The following is a 5674-nucleotide window of genomic DNA, read 5'->3' as shown; positions in this document are numbered from 1 at the left end:
CACGTGTGCCTCGGCCCTGTGTGTGCAGTCCCCGCACAGAACACCACTGCATGCACCTCTGCCCTCACCTGCCAGAATCTCACCACCCTCCAGGCTCGCACCCCACCACCTCTCACCAGCCCTCCAAAGTGCCCTTCCCCCAGCCCATCTCAGGCTGAGTCCCATACCACAGGTGTGGCCCCAATGACGGCGCCCCCAGAGAGCCAGAACGTGCAGTCCCGCTGCCTCCATCTGCCCTCCAGCTCCTCAGCACTGCCATCAGCTGCCAGCACATGGGTGTATGACAGATGGAGAGATTTGGGGGTGCTTTTTGTTTATTTTTATTTTACTTTTTACTCCAAGAGCAATGCATAGCTTAATGATGCTTCTAGGTCAGTTCGAAGCGACTGCTTTTCCTTTTCAGAAACCACTGCAGTCCCTCATAGGTGTCACAGGAAACTCTGACACAGAGACACTTGAAAGACCATTTGAACACCAGGAGCTGTGGGCATCCAATTCTGCAGTCTCCCATGTGGGCTGCTGTTCTGGGTCTCCTCACAGGACCCCTGAGCGGCAGGGGTCATCTGCGTCCCATCTGTAGCTGAGGGCACTGAGGCACAAGTCCAAAGGAGAGGTCAGCTGGAAGGAGACAGAGCAGCCTTGACCCGGGCAGTGGACAGTGCCATGTACTGACCACCGCGCCCTTTCCTGTCATGGCAACATGGGCTTTTGGACATCACTGGGCCCCATGGGTCTGAGCACACTCTCCCTCCAGGCACTTTTCAGGTGGAGTCAGAACCCTGGATCGGCCCAGGCTGAGACAGAGTGGACAGGGGCTCCTGGAGGGCTGCACACTCTGTCTGTCGGCTGGGCCCAGGAACCCCTCCCACAGGCCAGGCTGCTGCTCCACGCCTCGCCGGCCGCTGGAGCCAAGGAGCTCAGTTCTGGGAGCAGGAGAGGCCGAGTCAGCTGCAGTTCAGCTCCCAGAGGTGGGGCGGCTCCAGGTCGCAGAGTCTGCATTTCAGGCCAACCAGCTGTGGGGGCAGCTCAGGAGGCCCCAAGAGCGAGCACACTGCCTCGACCTCATGCGGCCTGTGACATCCTAGTCACAGGAGACCCAACAGGCTGGAGTGAGCAAGCCAGAGCGTGGCACCCAGGCCTCTGAACCATAGACCCCTGATGTCAGAGTGCCTTCTTCCCTGCAGCTGCCAAGGCACGGGCATGCCCTCCACACCGGGGTGCACCCCAGCCACATGAGAAGAGTTATGAGTTGAGAAGTATCAGCCACCCAGAGAGGTGTGGGGCTGGCTCCACCCAGCTCCGGCGTCTTCTTCATACCAGCCCCTGTCCAAGCACGTCTGGGAGGGTCTCAAAGCCAGAGCATCATTGATCTGAAGACCACCCACCTGGCCAGTTCAGGGCAGGCCCGGGCCTGCTATGCCTGACTGGGCCTTACAAGGAGGGAGCAGGCCTGGGCTGGGGAGGTGCCTGGGGAAGGGCCAGCCCTCCATAGCAGAGGGGCCAGGGACAGTAGGCTCTTGTGCTAATGGACAAGAGTCTTGCAGACAAGGGAAGCCCTGAGGAGCTTCAGCGCCTCCCGCCATGGGGTTCTCAGAAATGCAGGTCTGTGCTCTGTGGGCACCACAGCATCCATGAGCCCCAATTTTGCCCACAAACGGGACACAGAGCCCTGCCTCCCCACTCCCTGGCGGTGGTTCCCAGTCACCAGGATCTGGGGCAGCACACGCATGTGTACACGCACACACACACCAGCCCTGCTCTGTGGGAGCTTCTTACCAGGCAAGGCCTGTCCAGCGCCCACTATGAGGTGATCACTATCCCAACAAATGTCCAGAAGGAGGGGACCCTGAGAATGGGCAGGAGAGCACCAAGGCAGCGTCTCCAAACAGAGGCCTCTGCTCTGGGCCCTGACGGTAGGGGGTGAGGTAGCCTTGGGTGACATCAGAGGACTCCACAGATTTACCTGGGACCTGAGTCATTGGGGACTCTGACCACTGTTCACACACACGGAGGCCAGAGAGCCCAGCCTGCTACTTAGATGTTGTGTCCACGAGGGCCACACTCACACCAGGCCCCAGAAGACAGAGGCCAAGAGTAGCCACCATGGGAAGCCCACCAGCCTGGCGGCCACATGGAAAACTGCACTTAGGGGACTAGGAACTGGTTAGTGTCCCAGCTGTGGTGGCAGGATTCCCAAGGCGCTTCCCAGACCCTCCCCACCCCTGCAGCAGACCTGTGCCTGGACAGAGGGGTCTCTGACTGCTCCATACAGGGAGAGGCCTGACCCCAACACCAGCAGCCCCGCCCCAGCCACTCCCCAGATTCCTGACCCCCCCCCCCACGACGTCTGAGCCTGCTGGCCAGTGCTATTAAGAACAGCACAGACCCAGTATCCAACCTCCAGGCCTGAGAAAGCAAAACCCACTTCTTCTCGGAGGAGCGCGTCCTCTGGCAGCTGATCAGTCAACTCCCAAGGCTGCCTCACAGCACCCCCACCAGGCAAGGACACACGTAGGACCTCAGCATCTCTCCCGGCCTCCTTGGTCACTGGTGTGGGCCGAGCTCTGCCGACAGACGTTCTGAGTTCTCCCAAGGTAAAGCCTTTGAACTGGCGCAGGGCAGCCACCACCTTCTCCCCCTGAAATCTCAGACGTAATTACAAATGCATGTGCCGGTCCAGACCGAGGCCTGCAGACACGGGGACACGAGACACAAGGCATCTGAGAACGCCACCCATACCCAGGCCGATGCAGAGCTTCTGAGGCTGGGCCACACATGTGCTTACACCCCACGCACACACCCAGTGTCCCACACCTCCCTCCTGGGCCTTTGGACCCCTCACCCCCATCCTGCCTCACACAGGCATTTGCACTAACTCAGGCATCACCTTCTCTGGAAAGTGGCCTGGTCCTGGCTCTTCTGTGCCCCCAGTGCCCTATACACACCTCCACCCCACCTGCCTGCTAGCGGCTTGATGGTTTTCCGTTTTTGTCTGACCACTGGCCCGGCAGCTCTGCAGTGAAGGGCCAGTCCTACACCTAGAGCCTGAGCTGGGCACAAGCACTCTGAGAAACACCTGGCACTGGAGCAGGTGATGGACCGATCCTGACAAAGTGCTGTTGCCTTGTCACAACATAACAGCATGCATGTGTGCAGGTGCACCACACAGGTGTGCACCACTCAGGTGCACCACACAGGAGTCTGCACACACTCAGGAACACTGCACAGGTGTGCGCACATGCTCAGGAACACCGCACAGGTATGCACACACGCTCAGGAGCACCACACAGGTGTGCAACACTGAGGTGCACCATGCAGGTGTGCACACATGCTCAAATGCACTGCACAGGTGTGCACACACACTCAGGAACACCACACAAGTGTGCAACACTCAGGTGCACTGCACAGGTGTGCAACACTAAGGTGCACCACACAGGTGTGCGATACTCAGGTGCACCACACAGGTGTCCGCACACAGGTGTACAACACAGGTGCGCACACACGCTAAGGTGCACCACACAGGTGCGCAACACTCAGGTGCACCAAACAGGTATGCGCACACACTCAGGTGCACCAAACAGGTATGCGCACACATTCAGGTGTACAACACAGGTATGCACACACACTCGGGTGCACTGCACAGCTGCACACACACACAGGTGCACGCACACACTCAGGTACACCCATGCAGGAGCACACACATTCAGGCCCATGCACACAGGTGTGCACACAAGTGCAGACACAATGCACATACACCTAGACACACACACCTGCATATGGAGGGGGCTCATCCTCCTGGAATGGGGCATGATACGGCAGAGGCTGCTCTCTGGGCACCAGGTGTGCATGGACTGGAGACCCTGCCCCTCAGGTGGAGCTGTCCAGGGCATGCTAATAAGTGAAGTCTCAGGACCCAGGGAATCTCAAACCTTCGGATGTGGCCCAAACTCTTCTGCCCCAGAGTCCCACCTCACCCTGCTTCCAGAAACTCCCCTTGTCATGGGCACTGAAGATGGGTAGAGGGGTCAGGGTCAGATGTGCCCCCAAGCTCAGGGCAGTGACCTAGCCGCTGGCCTCCTCCTGGATCAGGATTATGATCTTCTGAGGCGGGATGGCCAGGCTTCCAGGACAATGGTCTGGCCCCTCCTGCTACCCTTTGCCTATTGGGCACCCCCAAGCAGTGTGGGAAAAGTAGGGGTTTCCTGGGCCAGTGGCATGAGCAAGCAGCCCAGGTGGAAAGAGTCTCTCACCCCCTCTCCAAAGCCCACCAGGCAGCACCCAGCCTACCCGGGGTGAGCACGAACCCTAAGGCCCCAGGACCCGTCCAGCCCCAGACCTGCCCCCAGACACCCTGGGGCCCTGCTGTGCTTAGGCCTCACATACGCCACATCCCTAGGCTACAGCAAGCAAAGCCCAATGGGCAGGAGTGGGAACCCAAGACCCCTTGGTTTCCAGATGGCAGCCAAGAAATAGGGGGCCTTCAGCAGGCCAGGAACACCCAAGTCCCCAACCCACGTGCTGCCTCCGCCCTGTACCCTGCCCACAGTCAATGTGGCAAGCAACTGTGTGGCTGTCTACAGGTGGTCGGGCCAGGACAGCCAAGAGGACCTCAGGAAGCAGAGGAAAGGCCGTCTGACGGGGCCAGAGTCAGGGCGGGGGCCAGCAGCTATCCCTGCCTGCAGACTTGGGAAACTCCAAGGTCCAGAGGGTGCTGTGAATCCAGACAGTGCAAATCCTGGGACCGCCACTCACCCACTATCTGCAGAGCCACCAGGAGCCGTGAGCCTCCTCCTGCCTGGGCTTCTCAGCAGCCAGTGGTTTCATGGGGGGTCTCCCCCCCAGGGCTGCTGGGATGGGATCATACAGCACACGGCCTCCAGATGTGCTGCCATGGTGCTCCCAAGAGAAGTCCCAGCAGGCAGGTGGGAGGCCACAGTCTACCTTCCTCTGCAACCCATTTTCCTGAGTCCACTGGGCTGCACTTGGCAACTGTGAACAAAGGTAAACAAAGCAGCAACTCAGACATTTAAAAAAAAAAAATGGTCACATTGATCCCTCTTCTGACTCCACTGAGCAGACCCCACTGGTGAGAAGCAAGCCTGGGACAGCCCCTGATCGCTCCTCCCTATCCCTGGCCCCTGGCCTCCAGCTGAGGCTAGGAAGGTAGCAGCCCTCAGAACAGAGGGTACAGCTGAGGGTACCCCACTCCGCCAGTGCAAAACCTCTCCAAGCCCGTTTCCTCCCACACGACATGGGAGAGAAGGCCCCAGTGCTGTTCCGGGGACAAAGGAGCACACGCCACCAGTGGCAGCTGGAAGTAAACAGCCCTCTCCGCTGGTCCCTCCTCCTCACCAGCAACCCCAAAGGTCAGTTCCCAGGGAACCCGGCCACAGCTGGGCTCCTGAGCCCCCGGCTCCCCCACACCCTAAGTGCCCTTGGGTCTTCCAGTGGAACATTTTTGACATACTCCAAACCATCAGCAAAACAAGATGAAAATTCAGTAATTGCTTTTGGCAGGGAGTCCACAGGCCAGCACAGGGGCCAAAAATAACCCAGGGGAAGTTTCCTGGGCCACCTGCAGCCCCGAGGGCTCAGTCTGGGCTCTGTCTGAACACAGGCAGGAGTGTCTCGGCCTGACCCTATCACCAGCCAGCACGGACAATATTGGGGATAG

At 59.3% G+C, this 5674-nt stretch overlaps 1 long non-coding RNA gene across 3 annotated transcripts; it reads right to left on the bottom strand.

Annotated features, from left to right (window-relative positions):
• Window positions 1-304: 304 nt before the first annotated feature.
• LOC128563181 (uncharacterized) lies at window positions 305-5297 on the bottom strand. Of its 3 annotated transcripts, none has more exons than XR_008373756.1 (3): window positions 1964-5297; window positions 1777-1846; window positions 305-618 (listed from the first exon to the last, which is right to left on the bottom strand). It is a non-coding gene; the product is annotated as an uncharacterized LOC128563181 (long non-coding RNA). The 3 variants fall into 3 exon arrangements; XR_008373759.1 differs by having other exon boundaries at window positions 1777-4989; window positions 5223-5294; XR_008373757.1 differs by having other exon boundaries at window positions 1777-5297.
• Window positions 5298-5674: the final 377 nt, after the last annotated feature.

The sequence above is a fragment of the Nycticebus coucang genome, chromosome 2, assembly GCF_027406575.1.
Source record: "Nycticebus coucang isolate mNycCou1 chromosome 2, mNycCou1.pri, whole genome shotgun sequence".
Taxonomy (NCBI): Eukaryota; Metazoa; Chordata; class Mammalia; order Primates; family Lorisidae; genus Nycticebus; species Nycticebus coucang.
Note: the sequence above shows the minus strand (reverse complement) of the source record. Positions and strands in the feature narration are given on the sequence as shown.